At 43.2% G+C, this 13411-nt stretch overlaps 1 protein-coding gene across 2 annotated transcripts in view; it reads left to right on the forward strand.

Annotated features, from left to right (window-relative positions):
• Positions 1 to 13411, forward strand: part of LOC138304174 (sulfotransferase 1C1-like) — a 379927-nt gene that overhangs the window by 135927 nt on the left and 230589 nt on the right. The gene's annotated exons all lie outside the window — the stretch shown is intronic.

Raw genomic sequence — 13411 nt, forward strand, 5'->3', positions numbered from 1 at the left:
TGGGTTGCCGGCAACACTGACAGCTTTTGGAATTGTGGCAGATTTCTGTTTTATAAAGTAGCCAAATGTTCTCCTAATGGGAATACTCGGGAAAGAGTATACAAATAGAATAATTTACAAATTCATGGTACATTCACAAATCTGAATCAATGGAAAAATCATTTATTCATCAGCAAACAACAACGCATTCCAACAACAAATGCCATACATAGCAATAGTCAGTCAGTCCAAATTTATTTTATTTGGGCTTTACCATAAAAATAAAACACATATAAAACTTTTATACACAGTTTGTATAATATATATATATATATATATATATATATATATATATATATATATATATATATATATATATATATATATATTTGGAAAGAAAGACGTTCGGCAAGGCACTCCAACAAGGACTTTATATCAATTATTTATTACACGACTGTGAGCAAACGAACAACGCGTTTTGACCGACACGGTCTTTTTCAAGCACTTGGTCCAAAATAGCGACGCGCCTGACTGCCGGTTTCGCTTTAGGGTTAAGACCAATACCCTCATAAGCAACCAACAAAACGACGCTGCACTCCCGGAGACTGAAATCATTGCAGTTCATTTATTCACTTAAAGAAAGCTGTTCAACAGACACCACGGCGTGTTTTGACAGAATGTCTTCTTCCAGGTGGTTTCGTCTGCTGTCTCCATATTTCTCTCCTCACCCTGATTTATACTAGTGATAACGCGTCCAGCCCTTATAAATTACCTGTACCTGGACACGTTGGAGGTCGGTGAATCTTTTAACCGAGTCGGGCTCTCCTCATCCTAAAATAGTCGAGTCACTCAGATCAATAATCAATAACTATTGTAATTGGTAATCAATACTCAATTAATAGATCAATATAGCACATCAGAAATCAATAACAGTTGGTATTTCGGCGCACCATGACCTTTCAGTCATGAATAACCACACCAGTTTATTAAAAGTTAGTGAATTTATTTCCCTATATTAACAAAGCTAGCACGATGTATATATGTCTCAAAACCAATTGATATATGTATATGAACATTACTAGCTGTCCATAGCGGCGGAAGAAACGCAATCTACGTAAAATCTGAATAATGATACACTCAGTTATCGCAATGCAAATCACCAATATGACTAACTGTATTTGACTAATTGCATACATTGGTCAGCATAACAAGATTTCAATTTAGCATGGTACATTGAATGAATACCTCGACTAACCTCTAATTAGCATCGGCATGTGGGGCTTCATGCAAAACGAATTTAGTCAACACAAATTTGGAAAACTTCTAGCTAGGACCCTATCAAAATAGCAGTTGGTACCTAAAAGGAAAAACACAATGCATAATACATTTGTCCTTTCATATTTACCAAATACAATCAGCATTCAAGAAAAGTCTTCGTCCTTCAGGTACCGGTTGATCAGCATGGGGCAAGTTTCAAAGGGGCAAAGTTAAGGGCAAGCTTCCTTGCAGCGGCAAGGAGAATGGGGCAAAGTTACTGCATGGGCAAGACGGGGCAAATCAAAGTTAAAGTCTCTAGGGTGAGAATTCTTAAAGTCTCTTTCTCTCAGATAGAGAAAAGGGCATCAGGGTGTCGTCCAAAATGGAGTCTGGCATCAGGCTTCAAACTGGCATCGAGGAAAATGGCTGACTTCTCTTTGTCCGGTGGGTTTAAATAAGAAACATTCCAAATTCTGCAGGGTCTTCGATTGGAGGGTTCATAGGTTGGCTTCAAATTGTCCAATCAAAATTGTCTTTTACTAGCGCTCATTTATGCATACACTGTCCTTGGAGCCTTGGAACACAAATTGTAACATGGTTTGCCAATTATTTTACTATCTGTACCTTCATTGTCCGCACCTGCAGAGACTGACCTTGTATCAAAGGGGATGGAACCGGCCTAGTACGAAACCTTAGAGATAAGTGTATCAGTCAGCTCTACTGGAAAAATACAACTTCAAGCAAGAATATATGTTTCATTAGTTCAAGGAAAAACCACTCAGTTAAAATTTGAAACCAGGCAACTAGGCCAAAGCCTGTACTAAATTTAAGCTAAGCAAAGCAGTTTTCAAACAAGAAATCAAGGCATACATTTGCAATTATGATGGATTACTACATTTTCAATACTTCATGATTAATTAAGCTCGTTTACAATGATGGCGAACTATCCCGAGGGCACAATTTTCCCTCGTACATTATTTTCTTTACTAAAATCACACTTCATTATATGTATTGATCACACGATATGTATGAATATATGTCGGACCTTCTTTTTCTGCGTCATCAATCCCTCCTCTGATGACTAATTATGTCATCACATCAAATCTACCCACAAATTTTATTCCATTGAAATTCTGTATAGTAATTTGGCACTTCAGTCAATTCCCTTTTTCTTTTAGTCCCTTTTGACTTTTCTCTATATAATTCCACCATTTTGTTCTCTATTTTCTCTTCTCTTTTTCTTTTGTTCCTTGCTTTTAACATTTTGAAAGCTTTCAATGTTCCCCAAGAACCTAATAGACAAATTAATATTATTATTATTCCCTTTACTATTTTTAGTAACAATCCGTTCCAAACGTTGCTGAGCCAATTTCCCACAGAAGCAAATCCTTTTCCAACTTTCTCCCAAACTCCGGGTTCTTTCAATTCCTTTAAATCTACACTTTCTTTAGTTAAATTTGTAAGCATTGTTCTAATTTTTCCACTGCTGTCTGGTATATATGTACAACAGTGACGTGTACCAAGCATTTTGCAAACGCCGCCATCCTTTGTTAAAAGAATGTCTAAGGCAAGCCGATTTTGAAGAGTCATAGCTCTTTCTGCAGCAAGTTCAGCATCCATCAGGATTATAGCTCCTGAAAACTTTGTCAGCATGTTATCCACAATAGTAGACAACTTTCGTATTTTGATTGAATTCAATATGACTCCTACTGAAGGAATCAATGCTCCAAATATATCTCCTACCACACCAGAAGCTGTCTCCCTTTTCTGAACATGATGTGATTCAGACAGCCTTGGAAATTTCTTTAAGTCGTCTAGTTGGTAAACCTTTGGGAACACTATTCCCAAATAACATCTCCCATACCATCCTTTAGGAAGACGATAATAGGCGTTAAGTCCACAAATATAATATACCCCTGGAATCACTGGGTCTTGTCCATTCAGCATGAACGTCCACTTAGGTTTAAATGCATACGTATGTTTGCATTCACTCGTTCCCACAAAAACTGTGTCATAATATGATTCAGCTCTATATATACAAAATCTCCCTACGTGCAATGTATCTAAAGCTATTTTCCCTTGTGTCTTTATTGCAGCAAAAGCATAATTATCTACAGATGTTCTTTCGTGTAATTCCCTCACTAATTTCTCCTTCATTTCATTCTTCCTATCATCAGTGCGGTCTAAAAATTCTATTTCTACTGGTGAAAGCAAGCATGTAAGGTTCTCTCTATGTGCGTGAGCTGTGTGAAAAGGTGACATTGGTTCGAAGAATTCCCTCATTAATTTGGCATACCAATCTCTAGCTATTTTACTTAGGTGCCCTATTATGGGGACATATGCAAAAGTAACATCGTAATTAGTGTAGAAATAATGAATGTCCTTTTGACCATAAAATCTGGAAGCTATTATACTACATGTAATTCCATACGTAAGAGGCATGCTGTGATACGTTACCCCTTCCACTACTGAGGTAGGTATTTGTGTACACACATAACAATCTTTCGCATCCATGGTCTCAACATACTCACTCAGCAAGCGATAGAAAACGTTAGATGAAAGTTCCTTCTTATCATGCAAGTGTCTCTCGTCTTGCTCGAGTCTCTTCAGAGCTGTTAGTTCAGTAACGATAATAGGTTTAGAAGTAGAAGCATCATTCGTCTCACTCTCATTTTTACCATGCATTCCAAGAACTATTGCTACGATGATTAGTACGCATGCGGTTATTAGACCGATACACATGTATTTACAACATTTCATCTTACGCCCCTGTGTAGTGAAGCTAGTCATGATCTGTATAGAATCAGAAAGTTGAAGACACTTTATCAAAGCGTATTTGCAGGTATTTACAAAGCTGAACGAGTTCAATGTTCACACAGTTTTCTTTAGCAGCTTAGTCTCTTATCGGTTAGCAGCGTTGTCTCAAAATCGGTTTCAAAGTCAATCAAGTTAGCAATGTCTTAGCCGGTTGAAAAGTCAATCAGGTGATCAATGTTTTCAATCAACAGAGTCCATAAAGTTTTTATTTCCAAAATGAAGTTCTGCCTTTTCGTTCTCAAGACTGAGGGATACGAATTCGTCTGACCAATCGTTATTGGCTACATACGCCCACTCCGGACCGGAATACCTTCTGCTCGGTATCCTTTTTCTTTTCAATTTTGCATCTCTCTTTGATTCTTTCTCACTGGTACTTTCCTCTTTGGCCAAGTCCTTTTCTTTACTTGGTGTTGGTACTACAACAGACACTTCCTTTCTTTTCTCTTTTACTCTTGGCCCTTCACTGTCATTCAACGTTTCTCTAGTTCTTAATTTTACTGGCGATATGCTTGGTCTCCTTTTCGCACTGGGTCCACTTGATGGACCTGCAATCTCTTCTGAAGGAGTTGGAGCAGTTTTGTTCTGTTCTGCCTTGTCCCCTGCTTCTGGGGAGTCAATCAGGTTTTCCTTTTCTTTTTCTGTATCGTCTGCTTCTGGGAAAGCCCTCCTCTGATCAGGCTCTCCTGCTTCTTCACCCGTTTCGAGCCCTTTGTCACCGTTACTTTCTTCAGGCTCTTTGTCACTTTCAGCTGCTTCAGGCTCTTTGTTTCCTTCAGCTGCTTTGTCGCTTTCTGAGGCTCCTCCTTGGTCTTCCCCAAGTGAATCAGTTGCTTCGTCCTCAGAAAATACTTCTCCCTCCTCTATTTCTGCCTGTTCGCCTCTAGTTCTTTTTCGCTCTGTCTCAGCGCTTGGTACTTTGTTATCAGGTACTGGCAACTTCAACGCTTCAACTTCCTCGTCTTTGGGACACAATACCCTCTTTGTGTGACTGGCGTGAATCCAGTTGGAACTCCCGCACACTTCACAGCGGTGGTAGTCGTCAAAATCACTTGAAATGGTCCTTTCCAACGGGGTTCCAAACACGACTTCCTCACGTGCTTCTTTATCACGACCCAGTCACCTGCTTTCAGGGCGTGTCCTGGACCTTGGATCGGTGGCAAGGTGGTTGCCTCCACCTGGTAAGAAAAAGAGCGAACCACATCAGCTAGACCTTTTCAGTAGTCTAACATCATATCATCTGTAATATTCAAAAGCGCATTTGCAGGAACTACTGGAAGTCTCATAGCTCTGCCCATGAGAATCTCGTGTGGGGACAGTCCAGTCTTTCTGTCAGGAGTGTTTCTCATTGACATTAGTACCAAAGGCAATGCGTCAGGCCATTTCAAGTTTGTTGATGCGCATATTTTCGCCATTCTTGATTTCAATGTGCCATTCATTTGCTCCACTAGACCTGATGCTTCAGGGCGGTAGCTACAATGCAGCTTTTGCTCAATGTTCAGTGCTGCACAAAGCAATTTTATTACTTCATTATTGAAGTGACTTCCTCTATCTGATTCTAAAGAGATCGGGAATCCAAAACGTGGTATTAACTCTCTCAAGAGTAGTTTTGCAACTGTGAGACTGTCATTCCTGCGTGTAGGGTATGCTTCGATCCAGTGACTAAAAATGCACACAACCACCAACACATACTTCAAGCCTCCATGCACAGGCATCTCAATGAAGTCCATTTGCATCCTGCTGAATGGACCCCCTGCTCTTCCAATGTGGCTCAAATTTACTACGGTTCCCTTCCCTGCGTTCATCTGTTGGCAAATGACGCAACGGTGGCAAACTGCTTCAGCAACTTCACGGAATTTGGGGTTAAACCAATCAGTTTTAAACAGTCTAATCATGGCATCCCTCCCAAGATGAGCTTGTCCATGGTAAAATCTGGCTATCTGTGTCAAAAGGCTGTTTGGAAGAACGAATTTCCCTTCACTTGAAACCCATAATTCATCTAGTCTCTTTACACATTGTGATTTGGTCCACGAGAGTTCCTCATCCTCACTGACATCATTCTGTAAGGATTTCAATTCGTCCATCGTATCTACCACCTTTAGAGCAAAGATTTCGCTTGGTTCGCGTTCTAGTTCACTTATCAAATTCCATTCATCCCTAAGCAATATACAGTTCAATGCGCAAAACCTTGCGACTTGATCCGCATATCCATTTCCCAGAGAAACATTATCTTGTCCCTTCGAGTGTGCACTGCATTTTACCACTGCTACTTCTCCTGGCAGTTGGATGGCATGTAACAATTCTCTTATTCTTTCACCATTTTTCACTGGTGATCCTGAAGAGGTCATGAAGCCTCTCTGTGACCACATTTGTCCGAAATCATGCACTATTCCAAACCCGTACTGGCAGCCAGTGTAAATGGTAACTTTCATTAATGCAGAGAGTTGGCAAGCTCTAGTAAGGGCTACCAATTCTGCTACCTGTGCAGAGTAAACTCCTTGAAGCCAAGATGCTTCCAAAACACCTGTTACTGTACATACAGCGTACCCTGCTTTCAATATACCCAGTGCATCTCTTAAACATGAACCATCAACAAAAATAATTTGATCATTTTCTTCCAATCGGGTATCTTTGATATCAGGTCTTGGTTTGGTGCAAAATTCAGTCACCTGAAGACAGTCGTGCTCGATGTCTTCAGCGTTCTCAATTTCAGCATTTTCACTGGGAAACAAGGTTGCTGGATTCAACGTAGTGCACCTTTTCAGCTGCACATTAGGTGATCCCAGAATTATTGTTTCGTACCTTGTAAGTCTAGCACCAGTCATGTGCTGTGTTCGGGAACGTGTCAAAAGTATCTCGACTGAGTGAGGGACCATGACTGTTAAAGGGTGTCCCATCACTATTCCTTCACTTTGAGTGAGGCTGATACCAACTGCTGCTACGGCGCGCAAACACCCTGGCAGTGCTGCTGCGACCGGATCCAAAGTAGCTGAAAAATATGCTACTGGTCTGTTTACGCCACCATGGGCTTGGGTCAAGACAGACAAGGAACATGCATCACGTTCATGACAAAACAATGTGAATGGCTTTGTGTAGTCAGGCATACCTAAAGCTGGAGCCCTGCACATGCATTCTTTCAATTCAATAAAAGCATCCATCTCATCTCCTTTCAGCTCAATTTCATCCAATGCATCCTTCTGGGTCAGTTTCAGTAAAGGCTTTGCTAGAGTTGAGAAGTTGGGAATCCATTGGCGACAGTAGCTCACCATTCCCAAAAACTTCCTCACCTCCCTCCTCGTCTTTGGGGTCTCATTTGGAGTACACTCGTTATCCTTTCCTTCATTATTCTCCGTGACCCTTTCTCTATTTGGTGACCCAAATATTTCACTTTCTTCTGGCAGAATTGTAATTTCGAAGGAGACACCTTGTGTCCATTCCTTCCCAAATGGTTCAATAGGGCAATGGTGTCGGCTGTGCAGTCACTTTCTGTCTTGGATGCAATCAGTAAGTCGTCAATGTACTGTACTAGGGTTGACTCGAGTGGCAATTCCAACGCCTCCAAATCTTTCTTTAGAATCTGATTGAAAATTGACGGTGACTCCGAAAACCCTTGAGGAATTCGACACCAACTGTAAACTCTGTCTAAGAATTTGAAACAAAAGAGAAATTGGCTGTCCTCATGAAGAGGCACCGAAAAGAATGCTTGTGACAAGTCGATGACTGAGAACCACTCGGCATCACAAGGGACTTGAAACATTATCACAGCTGGATTTGGTACTACAGGGCAACATTTTATTATTATGTCATTTATTTTCCTCAAGTCCTGCACAATTCGGACCTTTCCACTTGGCTTTATTAGTCCCATAATTGGTGAATTACATGGACTGCTTAACACTTCTTTCAGTACTCCCTGTTTTACAAACTCATCAATGAGTTGGGCGACTTTCATGAGGGTGTCTTGTGCCATATGGTACTGTGGGGTCTGGGGAAAGGTTACATTGGGCTTTACGGTCACTTTCACTGGTTCCACTCCTTTCACCAATCCCACTTCTTTTCCTGTCATATCCCACACTTCTTTTCCGACTGTTTCCTGTAACTCAGCAGGAATATCTGCTTCAGTGATCATTGGGTAAAGGGTAATCAGGGGATACTCTTCATCGACAGTCTCCATCTCATCCCCTTCTACACTGTCCTCTTCTTCCCCATCACTGCTCGTCTGAATTCTAATTCCATCGTTCGAACACATAATCGAACATCCCAATTTGCACAATAGGTCTCTCCCTAACAGTGATATCGGGCTTGAGTCACATACCACAAAATTATGTGTCCCTTGATAGTTACCAATTCTGACTTGTACTGGATCTGTGATTGGGTTCGTCAGGTACCTGTTTGCTACTCCCACTACTTGAACTGTTCTCCCTGAAAGTGGCAAATTCGGTACCTCAATGCTCCTAACAGTGGAACGTGTAGCTCCTGTGTCAACCAAGAATGAAACGCGATGACCCATAATTCTTCCCTCCACATACGGACCCCTTTGATCAACTTCCAAAGATGCTGCAAGCACACAATTTCCCTCCTCATCTGAACTTCCACTCTCCCATACATCGTTTATTCCATTCTCGCTGTGTAGTGGGAATTGGTGTACTGTGTCATTTTGACTCATTCCCTGACCCGTGACCTGTTGAGGAAGCATTGCTTGCTGCTGATTCATTGGTGCTAAGGGTATTTGCATTTGCTGATTAGGTACCATAGGAAAATGCTGTTGCATTGGCTGCAATTGTGTCATTTGCACATGAGGCATTTGCACCTGTTGCGGTTGCATGGGTTGTAAACCCAGCAGGTCGTTCATATTGTTTTGGAAATTTGCGTTCGGACCTCTCAATTTTTGTCCTCTCATAGTCTGGAATGCATTGACATCATTGTTTTGCTGACCTACACCTTCCTGCACCATCATTGGGCACTCCCGTTTCCAATGCCCGACAATTCCGCACGTGTGACATGGCATCACCTTCTTCATTGCCTGTATACCATTTGGAATCACAACAGTATTCAAATCAGGACCATTATTCACAAAACCTCCTCGCCTCTGCCTCTCATCTGCGGCTGAAACATAGCATTTCCCTGCTGCTGCTGCGGCATCTGTTGTTGAAAACCTTGTAAACCTTGTAAACCTTGTAAACCTGTCTGAGCTGCTCTGAGCTGCATCACCATCACCTTTTCTTTCAATCTTTTCTGTTTGGTCTCAATTTCATCACTGCAGTATTTCGCATAATTCAACACTTCATCGATCGACTTTGACTGCCAACAAATCAAGTGTGACTTAATCATCTGGCTAATTTCGGGTCTCAGCCCTTCCACAAACCTGAACACAAAATGGAGCATGTCCTTTGGCTCAATCGTTTCCGTGGCACTGTAATTTTTAAACGCTTTCAACAATCTCTCATAATACGCGTGTATAGATTGTTTAACCTCTTGGGCGGTCCTATCAATCCTTTGCCAATCCACAGTTTTCGACGCAACCTTGGTTTTCAAGTGCTCGATCACCTTGTGGTACAAACTCATTACCGTAGGTGATGGCGCACCTGTGTCCCTATCTCTCTCTGGTTCACTCGTCGGCCAACCTACAGCCCTTTTACAATCTTCCCACAAATCCGCCGGAACCACAATTTCAAACAAAGTATTCAAGTCTTCCCAGAGGCACTTCGCGAGTTTCACAAATCTATCTGTTTGTTGATACCACTCAATCAGCTTCTCTATCAATTTGGGAAAGTCATCCGTAAAGGATTGAATATCGCACCTGTGCCACGGTACATGTACAAGTTTTCCCCCTGCTGTCTCTCTCATTGGTAACATGGTTATCAGATCGTCATTCTGTTGTTTTTTTCTCATTCCGTTCTAGAGTATTTTCTTTCTGTTGGACTTTTGCTTATGCAGGGTCATCCCCAGTCTTTTTCGCCTCCTGCCTCCTATTTTTTTCTGACATGTTGCTGTTGGCTTTTCAACTCTGAGCACTTTACCACTGCTAACCAGTGCTAAAGTGCATATGCTCTCCTGTTTAAATTGTATGTAAGTGGTTTATCCATGATTGGCATATTTGATTTACTGGTAAGTCCCTAGTAAGGTGCACTAGAGGTGCCAGGGCCTGTAACTCAAATGCTACTAGTGGGCCTGCAGCACTGGTTGTGCCACCCACATAAGTAGCTCTGTAATCATGTCTCAGACCTGCCACTGCAGTGTCTGTATGTGTATTCTTACACTGTAAATTCGACTTGACAAGTGTACCCACTTGCCAGGCCTAAACCTTCCCTTTTCTTACATGTAAGGCACCCCTAAGGTAGGCCCTAGGTAGCCCCAAGGGCAGGGTGCAGTGTATGGATAAGGTAGGACATATAGTAATGTGGTTTATATGTCCTGACAGTGAAATACTGCCAATTTCGTTTTCACTGTTGCAAGGTCTGTCTCTCTCTCATAGGATAATATGGGGGCTACCTTTAAATATGATTAAAGTGTAGATTCCCCTAGAGAGTAGATGGACATGTGGAGTTTGGGACCCCTGAACTCACAATTTAAAAATACATCTTTTAGTAAAGTTGATTTTGAGATTGTGCGTTTGGAAATGCCACTTTTAGAAAGTGAGCATTTTCTTGCTTAAACCATTCTGTGACTCTGCCTGGTTTGTGGATTCCCTGTCTGGGTCAGTTTGACAGTTGGGTTGTTTTTCACCTCACACCAGACAGTGACACAAAGGGAGCTGGGGTGTGATCTGCATTTCCTGATTAGCCATCTCTGCTAGGAGGGAGGGGTGGAGTGGTCACTCTCATCTGAAAGGACTGTGCCTGCCTCTGACAATGCTGTCTCCAGCCCCCTGGTGTGTGTCTGAGGCCTTGCCTGGGCAAGGCAGGATTTCACAAGAAGGTGTGAGTCCCCTTTGAAGAAAGGTGACTTCAAAGACTAAAATGGGTATAAGAAGGGCACCCAAACTTACAAACTTCAGAAACACTTCTGGAACCAAGAGGAACCTCTGCCTGGAGAAGAGCTGATAGCTGAGGAAAACGTGCTGCCCTGCCTGTGACTGTGCTTTGTGGAGCTTTCCTGCAGTGCTGCTTCTGCCAGAGTAAGAGGGCAAAGACTGGACTTTGTGTGCCTTCCATCTTGAAGAAGAAATCTCCAAGGGCTTGATGTAGAGCTTGCCTCCTGTTGTTGAAGTCTCAGGGATAGCAAAGACTTCTTCCTGCCAGCACCTGGAGTCTCTGGAGAGACCCCTACTCTGCTCTGTGGTGCCCTTCCAGTTCCTGGGACCCTGAAAGGAGAGGCTGGCAGCCTAAGGACAGAAATACACGCACCGAGCGCCGTGCGGAGGAAAGATCGACGCGAATCCGATCGCGGCTGAGAAAACGACGCGACGCCGGTTCCGCAGCTGAGAAACGACGCCGCAGGAAACGCGACCGAAAAACCGACGCCCGGAGCAGGAGAAACGACGCGCAGCATCGCTGAGAGATCGCACCCTGCGCCGCGGGACTTTCGGATCGTCGTGTGGCTGGCTTTTTCAACACGCACCGCCGTGCCGAGTTGTTTTCGACGCACACAGCCGTGCAGGGTTACTTTCGACGCACACCGCCCGTGCGGGGTTATTTTTGACGCAAACCAGGTACATTTTCACGCTAGCAGCGCTAGTGTGGTGTTACAACTACCTAAAGACTCTTTTTATTTTAAACCTTTAAAAAATCATAACTTGACTTGTGTATGTTGGATTTTTGTCGTTTTGGTCTTGTTTTGTCTAGATAAATATTTCCTATTTTTCTAAACTGGTGTTGTGTCATTTTGTAGTGTTTTCATTAAGTTACTGTGTGTGTTGGTACAAATACTTTACGCCCAGCACTCTGAGGTTAAGCCTACTGCTCTGCCAAGCTACCAAGGGGGTAAGCAGGGGTTAGCTGAGGGTGATTCTCTTTTATCCTAACTAGAGTGAGGGTCCTTGCTTGAACAGGGGGTAACCTGACTGTCAACCAAAGACCCCATTTCTAACATTGGTGACCAGCGGTCGGGATTGGACTTGTATTTGTACTTGACATACAGTAATTGAGTGTACACTACTGTTTTGATCTCAGACCACTACGTGACCACATACTACTTGTTTGGTGATCTTTTGATTTTTCTCTTAAGGACTCTTTTTATTCTACTTCCATGATTTTGCTGATCCCTTGACTGATTCTTTTTACTTCATTGGGAAATTATTTTTTTCTGCCTTTTGGAACTTTGCACTTGTGACCATCATGTCTCAATCTGGAGATGCAACAGCTGGAGCTGTGTTTGAAATGGAGAAACTGAAGGAGTACTCAGTTGCTCAATTGAAACAGTTCCTTAAAGATCTTGACTGTCCCACTGAGAGCTCCACCAGGGAGGGGGAGCTGCAACAGGCACAGAGGGCTTGGGTGACAATCAAGAAGGCTGGAGGGCACACAGAGGAGGAGAATATGGGTGGGGAAGTGCAGAGGATACACAGTGGTGTAGTGGAGGAACCTGTTACGCCTGGGGGGAGGGTCCCCAGGAGGGGTGGCAGGGTGTCACCCAAGGGTCTGACTCCTGAAGAGTTACAGGACAGACAGGCAGAGAGGGAGTACCAATGGGAGCTGAAAAAGCTCGATTGGGAGTTGGAAGAAAGGAGGAGGAACTTAGAGATTAAAAAAATGATTTATGCTTACGAGCTTAAATTGAAAGAGCTGGAAGTCATGAGGGCTGAGTCCAGCTGGAATGGTGGCAGCAACAATTGTATATCCAGTGATGCTGCAGAAGTGCACATGCCCAGAGAGGTGGTGCCCTACTTGAAGGAGGGAGTTAACACACGCCAGGAGGTTCAGGGGTATGAGGTAGCTCCAGTGATGCACAGGGTCCCTGAGGTGGATTGGGGAACTGGCATGGGGAGTCATATTCCTACTGATGGGAGGGACACTCTACTGACTCTAGGTGAGAGTGACAGGGAGAGGGGTTCCCCCCAGGTAGAAGTCCTGGTTATGGAGTGTGAAAACATCCCAGAAGAGTGTGGGTTGAGTGTCAGGGACAGTCAGGTACTGTCTCACCAGCCTCAGGAGGGTGATGTGGGGTGCTTTTTCAAGGCAGAGTCACTGGATGGTTGGGTGAAGGGTACTTTGGTTAATTCATGTGAGGGGCTGAGTGATGTAATTGCTGGAGAGCATATGTCTAGTCCTTATTTTCCAGAGCTATGCCAACACCAGGTGGAGTGTGAGTTCTCTGACCCCAGGGAGCTTACAATGGAGGCAGACTTCTGGGTGAGTACCAGAGAGTCTGAAGAGGCATTTGGGGGTGCTCCTGAGAGGAGTGGTCTAGGTAGTTCCCAACCAGG

Source organism: Pleurodeles waltl, chromosome 7, assembly GCF_031143425.1.
Source record: "Pleurodeles waltl isolate 20211129_DDA chromosome 7, aPleWal1.hap1.20221129, whole genome shotgun sequence".
NCBI classification, from domain to species: Eukaryota; Metazoa; Chordata; class Amphibia; order Caudata; family Salamandridae; genus Pleurodeles; species Pleurodeles waltl.